Source organism: Emydura macquarii, unplaced genomic scaffold (assembly GCF_026122565.2).
Source record: "Emydura macquarii macquarii isolate MOO-44397 ecotype Brisbane River unplaced genomic scaffold, CSIRO-AGI_Emac_v2 contig_2897, whole genome shotgun sequence".
Classification (NCBI taxonomy): Eukaryota; Metazoa; Chordata; order Testudines; family Chelidae; genus Emydura; species Emydura macquarii.
Window position 1 is genome coordinate 40,835,809 of NW_027133034.1, and position 17,108 is coordinate 40,852,916.

General features: G+C 39.4%; 1 long non-coding RNA gene across 1 annotated transcript in view; it reads right to left on the reverse strand.

The window, feature by feature from the left end:
* Positions 1-720: 720 nt before the first annotated feature.
* Positions 721-17,108, reverse strand: part of LOC137166936 (uncharacterized) — a 29,388-nt gene continuing 13,000 nt past the window's right edge. The window contains exon 3 of the long non-coding RNA XR_010923886.1: positions 721-2,583. This is a non-coding gene — a long non-coding RNA (uncharacterized lncRNA). The remainder of the gene's footprint in view (positions 2,584-17,108) is intronic.

Genomic DNA, 17,108 nt, shown 5'->3' on the forward strand with positions numbered 1-17,108 from the left:
AATATTGTATTATACACTCACTCAGACTGGGTCAGCCTCAATATTCAGTTATGCCTGCACCTGCTCCCATTATATACCTAACTGCACTTACAAACAAGACAGGTAGGTGTCTAAAGAGACGTCATCATGCCCAGAGTATTAAAGGCTGGATTGAGTCCTGACTAAAAATCAGACCCCTTATTTTAGATGTTTAATAGTGCATTATATATGAATATTTTCTTACATTGTAGGCATTTATTAAAGAACGTATTTTGGAATTGTTCAAGCAGCTGATCTAGCTCTGTTGAGAGAGTGCCTGGCTGAAATGTATAAGGATTGAACCAGGGACTTGGTTCTGATATTTTCTTAATCACCATTAAGTTATTCAAATCAAGGTGACTGATCACTTAAGAAATGGTGGAGGTTGGTAAACAAAGCCATTTACTTCTATGTGCCTGGTTTAGATCAAGCCCAGACAGACTTTCAGGAACAGAAAGATGTTACCATCTGATCATTGTTAGGTGTCCTATGCAAATCACTCACGAACCAATCAAAGCCATACATACTCAGATACACTGAATTTTGTGTGCACTAGACTTGATCAATCGCATAATATCCAAGGGCCTGATCCAGTTCTAAGTCCATGGGAGTTTAGCCACTGTCTTCAGGGGGAGCAGGACTGGGCTCCAAATTTGCTTGAATGTTTTTAAAAGGTATGTGACTGGGCTTTTGAGCAGAAAACAAGGAATTTTATTCAAACTTTATTAAAAACACATATTTAATAGGAAAAAAACCCCAGCAACATTCTTTTTACTTCCAGATGCGTGTATCACGTGAGATTATCAACCAAACATATCTGTCCATTTAAAAAGCTTTTATACTATTGTAAATATACTTCATAATGAAAAAGGATAATTTTGTGTAAGGTCACATATTAATGTGCTATGTTCTCCACACAGTGCCCATCAGCGATGCATCCTTATTATAAAAACATGCAAGTATTAGGAAGAATTCAGGAAATGATTTAATTGTAAACTTATTCAGAAAACTAATTTGAAATTAATGGGACTTTTCTACGGCCCATCGTATTACTGATAAGGGACTACTATTTCCTCCATCTTCTCGCAACACAGGAAATACTGTTTGTATACATGAAAATGCTAGCTCAGTCCATATGGCTTTTCACACAAAGCAGCAGAGGTTGTATTCGGGAACTGTACATAAACATAATTGAAAGAGATGATGGTGAACTAAACCATATTTACACAATCATTTGAATTAATGACTCACAAGTCTCACAGAATGTTTTATTCCTATAAACTCAATACCACAGAATATCATCACTTGATACCTTATTTGACCTAAAAGTCATCCAACCAGATATGAAATCTAGTCCCTTTCCCCCCCATTTTTCACATCAAGCACACATCTCCTGCTGCTAGACAAGGAGGAAGTAAAATCTAAGGATTCTTTAAAACACTTCATTATTTTTTAATTCTACACTACAGCACATTAAAATTAAAATGAAAAGCCCCAGCACCTTATATTAATTGATGAGCTTTACAGAAATTGTCATAATTGTGTTGGGTTTTTTTAATGATTGCTTCATGTAAAATACCTTTGGTAGTGTGAGATCAAAGCAAAGCAGAGATGTCTGCTACAAGATGATAATTCAAGTAAACATACTCAATGGTAAAAATGCAAATGTTCAAATGTGATTGACTTTGCTTCTATTTAATGTTTATTTTCCCCATCAAGGTATCGACAATTCAAACTAATTCCATACTTGCTATAAAATAAAATACAAATTTTTTAAAATATCAAATCAACTATAAGTCAACTCATTTCAATTTTTTTTTAACTTAACCTAGATCTCAAATGATGAAACACTCCTCAAAGGTTTCATTTTAGTCAGCTTTCTATTGTGCTCCAGGAGCATAAGAAGGAAACCAAAAGAAATTAATCCAACTAACAGTATTTTCAAAATAATTCAATAGTTAATTAAAGAAGTAATAGATCATAGCATCCCTGCTCCCTACCCTGGCTGACAGCTGCAGTTCTTTCTATGCATACTGTACACCTCATCACATTAATTAGTTCCCATTAGCTAGCCCCGTCTATATATTCCAGAATCAAAATGAACTTTTAAGGCATTAAAGGCCCTATTCTGATGTCACTTGTGCCCTAAATAATCTAGATTTTTACCTAATATAAACATAGCTGTGGTATGTCACTGCTCTCTCAGCTACTTACAGAAGCTCATCATTATTATTCATATTTCACTATGCTCAGAGGTCTCTCACAGGATCGGGGCCCCTTTCTGCTAGACACTGCACAAACCAGAGACAGACACGGTCCCTGCCTCAAATAGTCTACAATTTAATTCGACACAAGTGGCAACAAGTGAGTGTGGTAAACCATACTATACGGGGGGGGAGGAGGAGGAGGGTAACAGTTATAAGATTGTGTGGTCCCATATTCCAATAATACATCCCCCTCTCCATGCCCGTTGGTGCTACCGGCAGTGGCTGCTGCTGATGAGTCACAGAGCTCTTTTTCAGTTCAACTCTTCTTCCAACATGTTCTGTAGTACCTGGTGCTGACCTACAGCAATAGAGAAATAAGAGATAATAATGGTATAACTAATTACCACTAATCATGATCACCACCCCCATTCACACTTCATGTAATTCTAGCATCAGAGCCAGAATTACAGTTTACTTTACAGGATGCTATTTACAGCATTTACCTTTCTGACACACCCATTGCATTCTTGTACTTCATAGAAATATTAATATTCTCCCTGATCCAGGATTCTTTCTTATGAGAGTACATTAGCATGAGGAAATGTCAAATACTCTAATTCAACTGCTTTTAGAAAACAGACATAAAATTGAGACTGTAATAGTGTAAATAGAGAGGTGAAATTACACTCTAGTGGAGACAGAAATACATAGACACTGCGACTGAGTTATAGACAGCTAGACATCCGTTATATGTTTGTACTGAAACACAGTTATTTACAATAAGAGACAAACATTTATCCACACAGTCATACATAACATTATACTAATTTTCATTTGTGGGAAGCACAGAACTGGCAGAGACTGTCATCCTTATCTTGCTATCCTATGCAAACCCTTTCCAGACAAAGGATAAAATGTTTCCAAAGAGTAACTGAGGATATCACTCAGATGTGGTAAGATGCCCATTTGATACTTGGACACCATGGTAGCACACTCTAAGAGCAGCCACAGGATGTATGAGAAGGCTTCTGTGCCATTTTCTTTCTTCCCAGCATCCTGGGACAACACATAGGTCGTCCTGTCATTGCACTCACAGACATTTCCGCACAAAAGTATACAGGCTATAAGTGACACCACACCAGGGATTATAGCAATAATGTTATTGCCACTGAATTTAGGTTGTTACAAGGGGCCAAAATTTTGGCAATGTGTGTGTGTGTGTGTGTGTAGGCTCAGGAAGTCTCCCCCATGTTGCATCCTGTATTGACAATAGCTACAAATGCAGTTCTGCATTCTCCTGCATGCAGTTGGTCTCTGCTAGTACCTTCTTCACCTCCTAATCCACTATGGCATAAGATGTACTAATCAAATAAATAAATCTTGATTTCACAGTCAGTCAGGTTTGCACAAGTCTTCCTCCACTAGCACTTAGATGTCTACCTTCTTGCTTCATCCACCACAGGACATCTATAAACCACAACAATCTGTGCAGATAAAGCTGAAGAAAAGGGTATTTATTGGCCACTATATCAACAGTTAAGCACAAAGATCATTATAATATTTAATAACACTAATGACAGAGCGGTCTGCTGGCCAGAGAGTATTCTCCATCCAAACTATCTGCCAATGTACCAAGGGCATACACTGGGCATGCATACTCCAGGGTTGAACATTAAACAGCTAGTAGTTCCCCTAACAGAAAAAGTGCAACCTGACCACAAAGCAGTGGCCATGACATGGGTATAAACCCTACCATCACCCACCAATCCCAGATCAAAATGCAAGATATAGAGTATGGCCAGTTACAGAAGTTGAAAAACCAACTGCAGCATTGTCATGAAAACCAAAAAACTTGGGCTAGATCAGATGAGTCTTCATCTATATGGACACTGACTTCACTCAGAACAATAAGCCAAGCAACTAGTGCTATCCTAAATCTCACATCTGAGCAGCACAGTGATCTGCACAAAATCACTAGTCTGACCTTAACCTAGGTATTTTTCAGGAGGTGGAAGATTCATTATTTCTGTATTCTGGAGGCCTCAACCACTTACATGAAGTAGCATTACTACTGTGAGGCAAGGCCAAGTAGTCCTTGATAACCTGGACGCCCAGGTCTTCTTGACTACTCATTGCACATCTTAAACATCAGCATGATCACCTCACTGTCATAATAGTCCATGCTCCAACAGAGGAATCTGTTGATTTAGTCAAAGATCATTTCTACAATCAATTGGAATCTCTAGTACACACTATCCCTACACATGATAATCTCATGATCCTGGTCAACCTAAATGCAGTTACTGGGTCCCTGCGATTAGGGTTTGAACAGGTCATTGGCTATACCCAGCAATAATTTTTGCTCACATTCTGCATCTCTCAGAATCTTTCCATTCTCGGGTTATGGTTCAAGTGGTGACTCATACACCAGATGTCATGGATCTCTCACAATGGCGTTAATCAGAAGGAGTTGGACCACATCATCACACGACAGGCATCTCTTCACCTTCTACAGAGTATATCATGGTGCGGAATGTGCTGGAAACACAGATCACCACCTAGTGGTTGCCCATGTGGCATTGACTCTCCAATGAGCAAGTAAGCCCTCTGTGATGATGAAGAAATTTGACATCAACACACTTCTCTGCATGCCAGGTTTAGCCAATAGGTTTTGTATCGACATCAGCAATAGATTCTTGGCTCTAGCTGACCTGCCAGATGACATCAAGGTTACCTAGTCTGTGTTCACCTTCATCCTCCACCAATCTGCTGAGCAGACGATTGGCTATACGTGTCCAGCACACCGACCCTGGCTATCAGAGGAGGCCTTCCAGACAATTAAATTGAAAGCCACAGCCTGCCACCGAGGCATTAAGCGCCCTCATAATTAACTGAAGCAAAAGTTCAACATTCTGGCACTCTGTGATCGCGAGATATATTATAACCAAGTGGAGGATGATGTGGAATTTGGCTTAGCCATGGGAGACTTAAAGCCAACATTCCATGCAATCCGCAACCTCAGAGTCAAGAGGTAGTCACTACAAATGGCATCCTGAATGACAGCTATGGCTCTCCATATAAATCGGATGACGACATCCTCTCATGTTGGGTGGAACAGTGCCCTGAATCACCCTCCAGCAGCTGCTTGTTCAGACCTGGACAATTTGCCAGTCACTGTGTTTCGGACACTTATACTGATGTGCCAACATTAGATGAAGTGAAGTGCGCCATCTGCATACTGAAAAAAGGATGCTCAGCCGGAGCTGATGGCATTCCCCTAGAGGTGCTAAAATGTGCTAATGACCCTGTAATGGAATACCTTCTGGCCGTCTTCCATCTGGTGTAGAGAACTGGAACCCTGCCAATCACTTAAAGGGACAGTATTGTGATTTCACTTTACTGTGCAGTGAATGCAAGAGCTATAGGCTGGTCATTTTGTTGTCCATGCAAGGGAAGATGTTTGTGCATGTTCTGCTGGTGCATTCAGAGCCTCTTCTACACTGGAAGCATCACCCCCAACTATCAGGCTTTTTGAAGAACATGTCCACATTAGAAGCTTTTTGGCCCTCCGCTTGTCATCAGAGATAAACCCATGAGTTCAAGAAGCCCACGCACATAGCGTATATCGATCTTAAGGCTGTGTTAAATAAAGTTGACCATCCTTGCTATGGAAGGGCTTAAAGGGCATAGGTGTTCCAACTACTCCGCTGGATTTGATTAGTGAGATGCGTAATGGAACCATTGCCCGTGTACTTCTGGGGAATCGAATCTTGACACCTTTTAAATCAGTACCTGATGTCAGGCAGGGCTGTGTCTTGGCCCCTGCATTCTTTTGTTGGGCAATGGATTTCATAATGCAGCATTCCGTCAGGTCCATAGGCATTAAGATCGGTGATCTCTCATTCTCAGACCTTGGCTATGCAGATGACATTGTTCTTCAAGTACAAAGCCCAGACAGATTTCATGAGGCACTCCAACAAATGGAGAAGGAGTCAGCTAATGTTGGCCTCCACGTTTTGTGGTCAAAGACAAAGCTGAAAAATCTAGAACCAGGTCCACCTGCGACTCCAATCTCTTTGAATAATGAAACTGTCAAAGCAGTCTCCAGATTTTGCTATTTGGGTTCTATACTCACCAGTTTCTCCAACTCTCACATGGAGGTTCTCCATCCAATTGGCATCGCAGTATCTGCCATGAGCCCTTTACAATGAATATGGAATCAACATAATCAGATCATGACAACAAAGTTCAGGATCTATTTGAGCTGTATCCTTTCTGTACTGTTGTACAGGTGCAAAACATGGGCACTATGCCTCTCAGACTGGGCAAAGCTGGAGGCTTTCCACACAAAATGCCAACATCGTATATTGGGCATAAAGTAGAATGACTTCATTTGTAATGCAGATGTTTCTGGTCACTCCAGTCTACAGACTACTGGGGCCATTATCCATAGAAGGCTTTTTGGACTTGATGCGAGAACATTCTGGTGAACACCATTCTCCACATGGCTTGTAACATCCCAGATAAAATTTCACCCAGCGATGGGTGGAGGCAGCCTAGAGGCAGACCCACTATTATATGGGTTCATCAAGTCTGTTCCAGTGTTGAACTCTTGGCCCATCAAGCCCTTGCAGCCACACAGGAATGAACCAAATGGCGAATGATTGCTACAGCCAACTGTTCAGCTAATCGTTGAAGAAGAACCTTAACGCCATTCTGAGATTCATATACAATATGGACATATTTAACCATTCTAGTTTTGGTGTTGGAGACTTCCTGCATTGGAAGCAATATGCAAATACCACCTTCCTGATCGTCCCTTACTTCAAGCTGAATTGTGTAACTAGTCAGCCACAATCTAACAGCTGTGTCAACACAAGCCTTGCAGTGTCATTCAACAAAGTTTTATCTCAAAAAGCTTGTCTCTGTCACCAATAGAAGATGGTCCAATAAAAGATATTATCTCACCCATCCACTGTCTCTAAAATTTTAGTTACACATGCAAACTTGGGCCTCTATGAAGACAGATCTGATGGTAATTTTAATAACCACTGACTTTGTATTAATCAGCATAAGCTTAAGAAAATGATCCATGCTGACAACTTGCACTACCAAGAGGAAACACATTACAAAACCAGCTGGACTGAAACTAAACACTTCAAAGAAAGTTTACACCTCATACAACATCTTCTTCTAAAGGATAAAACTTATTGATGTAAAGGAAGAAAATACAAGAAATAAATTGAGAGAAGATTGTCAGTTATATTGAAATTGTCAAATTTAAATGTCCCTTCTTTGTCTGCTCTTATAAACTCAATTGGGCGGGAGCAAGCAAATTTGAATTTGAATGAAATAAATAATGGAGAAGGCGATCCAACTCTTATGGACTTCACATAGGATCAAGTTTAGTAATAATGGTATTTCCAATTTCACAATTGTATGATGACTCACACGTTGTTTGACTTAAATCTGCAGCTCCTGGAATCATGTTATTATTTTCACTCTCATTTAAAAGATTAAAGTTAAAGATTAAGTTTCTAACTCTCATGGTTGAACAGAAAAGGTTGGAAACATGACTTCAGTGGATTTTAAAGGATCAGAAAACTGAGGACAAATAAAATTAATCCAAAATGTTATCTTAAAAGTCATGAGATTTAAAAACAAAAAGCAATTTTCTAATTTTTGAGGCCTGATGTGTGATATTTGCATACTTGGGGGTGGAACTACTGCTGCAGCTAGCTATTTTCTAAACCTGTTTGGAACTGGCTAAGCATTGCTATTATGCTGATCAGTGTTTAGTTTCCGTACTTATTTAGATGAGTCAAATCCTTATGTATTAAATCCCACCTTGTATTAATATTTTTTTTGTATTGGGAGGATCACTGGTTGAAAGACTACACTCCAAGAATAGTTATCAATGATTTGTTGTCAAATTGGGAGGGCATATTTAAGTAGGGTCCCACAGGGGTCTGTCCTGGGTCTATAACTATTCAACATTTTTATTAATAACTTAGATAATGGAGTGGAGAATATGCTTTTTAATTTTGTGGAGGACACCACACTGGACGGGGTCACAAACACTTTAGAAGACAGATTTAGAATGCAAAATGACTTTGGCAAATTGGAGAATTGATCTGAAATTAACAGGATGAAATTTAGTAATTACAAGCGCAAAGTACTACACTTAGGAAGGGAAAATTTTCACAAATACAGAATGGGGAATAACTGGCAAGACAGTAGTACTGATGAAAGGGATCTGGGGTATTGTTGATTACAAATTAAATATGAACCAACAATGTGATGCAGCTGTGAAAAAGGCTATTATAATTCTGGGGTGCACTAAAAGGAGTATCATATGTAAGACACAGCAGGGTTGATTGGATGTTTTGTTTGGTTGTTTAATTGGGCTTTTGTTACCTGAGAAGGGACCTACCTGGGGGGCTTCGTCACCCAGAAGAGAACCAGACGGGCTGACAAAAGGGGGAACTAGAGTGGAAGACCTTTTCAGTTCCATGCCCTGATGAAAGGAGTGCTATGGCTGTAAGTGGAATGCTTACAATGATATATTATTGAAATCACAAAAAACACCGAACTTGAAAAGAGAACATAAGATAGGTAGCTGACTACTCTAAAACGAACAAGAGAATGCTCTTGAATCACTGTTAGTTTTTATTGCTGGAACTTGAACAATGGGACAACAATGCCATACAAGAATGAATCAAAACGTTTTGTTAAAAATAACAAGTCTCCCAAGATCATTGCAATATATAAAATGTAGCCAGTGTCTTTGTTCTAAAATCAACCAGTCCAGAGCATTTACTATTGTATTTCTGTTACATCTGATTGAAATTCTGACACTTGAAAAAAAAAAAAGTTGGAAAACTTTTCGCTTCATTTTAGTCCTGTTTTAATTACAATGGTTTACTGTGGTCTGCTTCAAAAGGGAAGAAAGCAAAGTTATCTCACATCTTAACCAGCTTTGCTTTCTTGTCAAGCAACTTAATATGAATCATTTTTATCAATCAACCATAATATTTTAATTACATTTACTTGCTGTCGTGTGGTTTTGCTGTTCTTGCATGGCCTTGAATTCTTTCTTTTTTTTTTTTTTTTTTTAAAAGGTATCAGATTAACAATCTGGAGACCAAAGACCTCTATTTGCAGAGCAGCTATAATGCTGGCAATAGCTGTGTAAGCTCCCCTACACTGTCCTTCAACCCTGCCCTTGTGGGAAGCCTTCTAGGAATGTGATTCAAACATTTACTGAGACACCTACAGTAAGAGAGGAAAAGAAAATAAAGGAAATTAACATAAAGACAGACAAAAGGAACTGAAGGGAGAGTGATGGGAAGGACCTGCAAGAAGAAGATGAGGCATTAAGCAGGAGCAGAGAGTGAAAAGAAGTTGGAAGGAGGCAACAGACAAGAAGGAATATTTCTCTTTGTTTTCTTTTAATTTTTACTCGTGGAAACTATTAGGTAAAGTAAGTGACAGAAGGACCTTACATATTTCCTGAAACACACAAACAGGACACATGATGTAGTCTAGTATAAAGATTATATTAACTTAAACTTGGGATAGCCACATTACAAATGAGTGACAAAGCCATGAGTGACTTATGTAGGTCACTGAGTACAAGTGCCATTACAAATCTTTATAGTACACCACACCATCCTGTATTCCATATATACAATCTATTGTTACAGAAAACCTATTTTAGGAATGTTTTACAGAGTACTACAAAAAATAGTCCCAGAAAAAAAATTTATACCTACAAAGCCAAGTTTGTTAAATGATGGTCAGTTCAACTGTAGCAGGCTCAGAAACAGCCAGGAAAGCTTGTAAAAATGATGTAAGGTACGTTTTCTGGATCCAAAACATTTCCTAAATTGAGTGTTGCATTAAGGTTCCCAACTGAACAGTAATTTGAATAATACTGGGCCTGATCTTGGGATGAGATCCTACCAAACCTCAAAGTGTTAATTGGAAACTCTTAAATAATCAAAATAATTAATACACAATCAATAGACAGGCAACATTATATAAGTATATATAAACACACACAGAGACACATATGTACATATACATGCACAGTCTTTCTGAAGAACTTCTAAGAAATGCTGGAGCTTCCACATAAAGAAAAATTGAATTTAGATATTTCTGAGGTTAAGGAGACTTGGGTTTATTCCTGTCTCTGTCACTGACTTGCTGTGACTTTTGGAGGTTACTCAGACCAGTAATGGGTTCTGTCACTGTCTGATGTATAACCTTTGGTGTCTTAATGCTGTGCTGCTATGGCTCAGAGCCCTGACACCAGTAGCCAGCCTACAAGCATACAGGCCTCACCGTGACTTCCAACAGCCTAGTTATTCCTTGAAGGGTGACCTACAACCCTTCTGATCCTGTGTCCCCCCCAAATTCATCTACCCTGAGTTCTTAATTACCAGACGCTCAGACTTTTCCGTTCTGGTTCGTCACCCACAAAGAAGTGAAATCTGTCCCTCAGCTATCGGTTCACTTTGGGACACACACCCCACACAGTTTGCACAATAGAGACCTGTTTGCCATAAAAATAGAAAACGGTTTATTTAATAAAAAAACCCCACAGATTCAAAGATGAAATAGTAAGAGGAAGCAAACATAAGTTACACAGGAAATAAACAAAGAGGCAACATCAGATAACTTACACATTCGATGAAAATCCCTTTTCTAATACGAATTATTTATTGCCTTAGCTCAGTCTACCAGCATGTCTCCTGGCCATAAAGGGAGATCCAGTGTTCAAAGACAGCAGCTCTCAGCCCCTGTCTTTGAGACTATTCCTCAGTTCTGGACACCTTTCACTTCAAATCCTTTTTCTTTTAACAGGGTTTGCAAGACTTTTTTCTTTCTCTCCAATTATGGTGATTCATAGTGGTGGAAATTTCCTCTTTTCTTAGGCCTGGCCTACACTAGCAAATTAGGTCGACATAACTACATTGGCCTGTGGTATGAAAAATCCATACCCCTGAGTGGTGTAGTTCAGCCAACCTAAGTTCCTGTGTAGACAGCGCTTGGTTGATGGAAGAACTCTTCTGTTGACCTAGCTACCATCTCTTCGGGAGGTGGATTACCTACGCCGATGGGAGAATCCCTCCCGTCAGCATAGGTAGTACCTACATGGAAATGCTATGGAGGAGTAGCTGTGCCACTATAGCTTTTTAAATATAGACAAGCCCTTCATTTTCCAAGACTAGGGGTTTCTTTTTGGTTTTAAGTTGTTTCAATGTTTTCCCATTAGCTTTAATTATTCCTCTGTTGCACAAAACTAGGGGCTTGGAGCTGACCACCTCCCTGTTGTGAGGTGAAGCTGAATATTGCTGCACAAATTACAAGCACATTTTTATATCTACACAAATACATAAATTCATAAGCACAGTCTGTTGTGCATATCTAATAATGACTGTCAAGCTCAGAACATTACATGTATAGTTCCCCTATTTGAGGAACCTTTAAACCCTATCAGAGGTATTTTAATTAGACAGATCTCCTTGACAGATAGACAGTCCTTGAAGGACTGCAAATCCTATGTTACATCTGTGGGAACCCTCTGGGACTGAATTGAGCTTCCTGAGTCAGAGGATGCTTCTGAGAGTGTGGTGGGCTCCATTTTGTAGGTAAGGAGCTGGAACAGAGAGCTGCTGCTCCCTTTGGAGTCTGCGACTTAGCTCTGGTGCTGAATTGTTGGGGTTAAAGAAACAGCATTATGGAGAAACTAAAGGAATTATTTGGATTGGTCTTCATTGCAGAGAATGTGAGGGAGAGTCCCATATAAAAGCCATTCTTTTTAGGTGACAAATCTGAGGAATAGTCCCAGATTGAGGTATCAATAGAGATTTTGGAACAAATTGATAAATTAGACAGTCATAAGTCACCAGGACCAGATGGATTCACCCAAGAGTTCTAAAGTAACTCATATTGGAGAACTACTAATTATGGTATGTAACCTATCATTTAAATCAGCCTCTGCACTAGATGACTGGAGGATACTTAATGTAACACCAATTTTTTAAAAAGGTTCCATAGGTGATCTGGGCAATTACAAGTGATCCAAACTTCAGTACCAGGTAAATTGGTTGAAACTTTAGTAAAGAAGACAATTGTCAGACACACAATATAATGGAAAAGAGTCAAAAGGGTTTTTGTAAAGGGAAAATCATGCCTCATCAATAATAATTCTTTGTGGGGGTCAACAAACATGTGGACAAGAGTGATCCAGTAGATATTGTGTACTTGGACTTTCACAAGGCCTTTGACAAAGTTCCACACCAAAGGCTCTTAAGCAAAGTAAGCAGTCATAAGATAAGAGGGAAGGTCCTCTCATGTATCAGTAACTGATTAAAAGATAGGAAACAGAGGGTAGGAATTGACAGACAGTTTTCACAAGGTAGAAGGGCAACAGAAATGATAGAGGTATGGAGCAGCTTTCTTAGGAGGAGAAATTAAAAAGCATGGAACTTTCATTTTAGAAAAAAGAGAGCTAAAGGGGATATGGTAGAGGTCTATAAAATCATGAATGATGTGCAGAAAGTGAATAGGAAGTGTTATTTACCCCTTCACATAACACACAAACCAGGGGTCACCCAATGAAATTAATAAGCAGCAGGTTTAAAACAAATATAAGAAGGTACTTTTTTACATAACACACAATTCACCCGTGGAACTCATTGCCAGAAGATGTTGTGCAGGCCAAAAGTATAACTGGATTCAAAAAAGAATTAGGTAATTTCATGGAGGATAGGTACATCAATTGCTGTTTGCTAGGATAGCCAGGAATGCAACTCCATGCTCTGGGTATCCCTAAGCCTCTGACTGCTAGAAGCTGGGATTGGACAACAGGGGATGATCACTAGTTAATTGCTCTGTTATGTTAATTCCCTCAGAAGCATCTGGCATTGGCCACTGTCAAAAGACAGGATACTGGGCCAGATGGACCATTTGTCTGACCCAGTATGGCCTTTCTTACCTTCTTATGACCAGGGTTAAAATTACACTGCAGTGGTTAGTGCTGAGCCCTAGCTCATGGGCTCCTTCTCCACAGCTAGGCCTTGAGAGCAGAAGCCAGTGACTGTCAGTTGTGCAAAGTATTTAAATTTGGCTCACAGATGACTGAGGTAACAGTGAGTTACCACTCAGCTATGCTCGATGGGTTGAAGAGACAGTGTTTAAACTCGGTGTGGCTAATCTAGACTTAGATTCAGTCTAGGAAAATAAAAGGGTGAACTTATGGTATGGTCAGAATCAGGGGCTATTGCTGTATAATATAACAACTGTTACTGACAGCTAAAGTTAGCTGGTCACAATATAAAGTTGCCTCACTCCTCCTTGTTTCACCTGGACTGCCTTTGCCAGACAAAGTGCTGGCCTGAACTCCTTCTTACCCAATGCACCAAAGCAAGAGAGGGACCAGGACTATAAACTCAAGAGAGAGTACACACTCGAGGATGGAATGGATCTGTGTAAAATGCTAGGAATGTTGGTTAGGTTTATGTTGCCGTTGAAAGCTGCAGTCATTAACTGAACTATTGCAGCACAACATACTGATCTGGTAGAGTTATGACAACTTTGAGGTAGACACACAGGTGTATACAGTGCCTGTCCAGGTGGAGGCACCACCACCATTTACCCCTAATGCTTCATCTCAGCTGGGACCCCCAGAGTCTCCATTATCCTTAATGAAGTAAGGTACCCAGGAAACAAGTGAGAGTTGAGTATTCTCGAGTACCCTGGGAGGGGAGAGGCGGTCACGCAAGCTTTCATAAGCTATCTTACTCAATACACATTTATAGTACAATAGCTTTGTATACAATCAGCTAATTTACTTGTTTGTTCTTTGACCCCCTATTTTCCTCTTGGAGTATCTGCGCTCTGATTGGCTCACTAGCTGAGTGATTTTAGGATAGGATTCAATTTTCTCATCTGTAAAAGAAGGGATAACAATACTTACTTCTTGTCTAAAGTGTTCTGATATTTAGGGAGGAAAAATACTATAAGAGCTGGGAACCCATTAATTATTGTACTCTGTAACCCATTGTCTGTCATTTTATGTCCCTAATCTGCAAAAAGCTAGGGGGTTCAGCATCCATTGAAGTCAGTGAAATCGCTCAGCTCCCAACAACTCCTGTAGAGTCGGGCCCTAAATTTTTAAGTGTCAAATTAGAAAATCACTTAAGTACACTTTATGCATCTGCTTAGTCCCCATGTCTTCAAAAGGAGTTAAACACATGGTTAAAGTTAAGAATGTTCTTAAGTGCCCTTCTTGAATAAGGATGCTTTCCTGAATTGGAGCCTTAAATACTACTTAAAACATGTCATCTTCAAATAGCCCTTAATGCCACTGCACAGATGTGAATTGGAAGGACATGTATTATGTGTTCTAAAGAGGTTACTGTTTTTCTAAGCTTAACATATTAATAGGTTGCTTCATTTTCTCAAAATATCCAAATCAGGTAGGCCAACCATAGCCTCATGATTTCACAGCTGTAAATTGTTTAGATACGGGACTTAGTTGTGCATGTCTTCTTGAGGGAAAACCTGAATTATGAGGTTCTTTCTAAGAATCATGTGCAGGAAACTTATGTGTGTGAGAGAAAATACTTATGTCTTACAGTTCATTTCTCTGATAATGTAGGATTGTTCTCTCAAACATTTTCTAGAGTTTTTTGGTTGAGGCCCTGAAGTTTTTGTGTTAAGTGTCATAAAAGCTTTTAAAGTGTAATAACTAACTTCCATTCATTTTGTGCCTTGCTTTTAAAAATGGAATTAATTTTGAATTGTAGAATTTATAAATAAGAAAAATTACTTTCTTTTTAACATTTTCCAGGACAACAACAAAATGTACTAGCTGACACTCAGGATGCCAGGGAATGGTCTTCTCCCGAAGCTTCCAGTTAGCTCAAATTGTAATAAAGTAAGTGTCATGAAACAGATTTATCTGCTATAAGATACCTTTTTGATTCCTATATGTAAAAGAAATCTAATGAGGTTCAACAAAGAAAAGTGCAGAGTCCTCCACTTAGGAAGGAAGAATCCCATGCACAGCTACAGACTGGGGACCGATGAGCTAGGCAGCAGCTCTGCAGAAAAGAACCTGGGGGTAACGGTGGATAAAAAGCTGGATATGAGTCAGCAGTGTGCCCTGGTTGTCAAGAAGGCTAATAGCATATTGGGCTGCATTAGGAGGGGCATTGCCAGTAGGTCACGGGAAGTGATTATTCCCCTCTATTCGGCATTGGTGAGGCCGCATTTAGAATATTGTGTCCAGTTTTGGGCCCCCCACTACAAAAAGGATGTGGACAAGTTGGAGAGAGTACAGCGGAGGGCAACAAAAATGATTAGGAGGCTGGAGCACATGACTTATGAGGAGAGAGGCTGAGGGAACTGGGCTTGTTTAGTTTGCAAAAGAGAAGAATGAGGGGGATTTGATAGCGGCCTTTAACTACCTGAAAGGGGGTTCCAGGGAGGATGGGGCTAGGCTGTTCTCGGTGGTGGCAGATGACAGAACAAGGAGCAACGGTCTCAAGTTGCAGTGGGGGAGGTCTAGGTTGGACATTAGGAAAAAGTTTTTCACTAGGAGGGTGGTGAAGCACTGGAATGGGTTACCTAGAGAGGTGGTGGAATCTCCATCTTTAGAGGTTTTTAAGCTGAGGCTTGACAAAGCCCTGGCTGGGATGATATAGCTGAGGTTAGTCCTGCTTTGAGCAGGGGGTTGGACTAGATGACCTTCTGAGGTCCCTTCCAACTCTAATATTCTATGATTCTATGAAAAGCTGCAACAATATTTTTTAAAAGAAGGTTGGAAAATTATTTGTCTGCATTGTCATCTAATTGATTTTTGTATTTCTAAAAAAGTAACAACGATACTAAAGGGAGCCAAAAGGGCCTATCATAGAGTGCCCCACCACCAAAAAAACATCTCCAATATAGGGTGTAATAGTGATATATTTTATACTGACAGAATGCCAGAATTATGACAGTCTGCAAACAAAAACCACACTACACAACAGTGGCCAGAGGAGGGCATTTGGGTAAAAAACATAGGAGCAAACACTTTATCTTACAAATGTCTACAACAGCTTGAATGTCCACCCAGCATAGGAAGGTCTGCAGTTTTTAGACTATGGGAGCTCTGACAAAACATGATTGAAAAACTCCCTAAATAAGGCCTTCAAAAGACATGGTTACACTAGGCACACTTCTTTTAATTAATTTTTGTTGCAATCTTTTTTTATTTATATAATAAAGACATGGATGACAGACAAATTTCATATGAAAATATTTACAGAAATTGAATCTATCAGGGGCAAACAGTATTTGCTGAAATAACTGTAGAAGGATCTGTGATGGGGAAGTAACCATGTATTCAGTCCAAATGCTGAAGGATAGGCCTAAGGGAAGTACCTAGCCCTAGTCATATGGCTTTCCAAGAGTGTAGATTTGCTTGCACCTGCACTGTTTCCTTAAGAGCCATTATTATCTATTATGACTACATTCAAACATTTTGAGTGAGGATTTTTTTCCTCTTTTGGAAAAAGTACCATAAAAGGTCATTAAAACTAAGTTCAGATGACATTAAAGTTGTGACACAATCCATCAAGAGTTAAGCAGTTCAAAATTTTGATTGATACACAATCCTTGCCTCATTCTTATGAGCCTATATATTGTATGGATATGATATTAAGTTCAAAAAATATGGTATAGTTATATAATGATATACATAACTCTAGGCATAGATATTATGGTCCAGATTCTCATTTACACTCAGGCCCTTTTACATCACTCCAACAGTGTAGAAGAGTCCTAAAGTGGGGAAGAAATTATTCCTACATTACCAAACTGAGAATC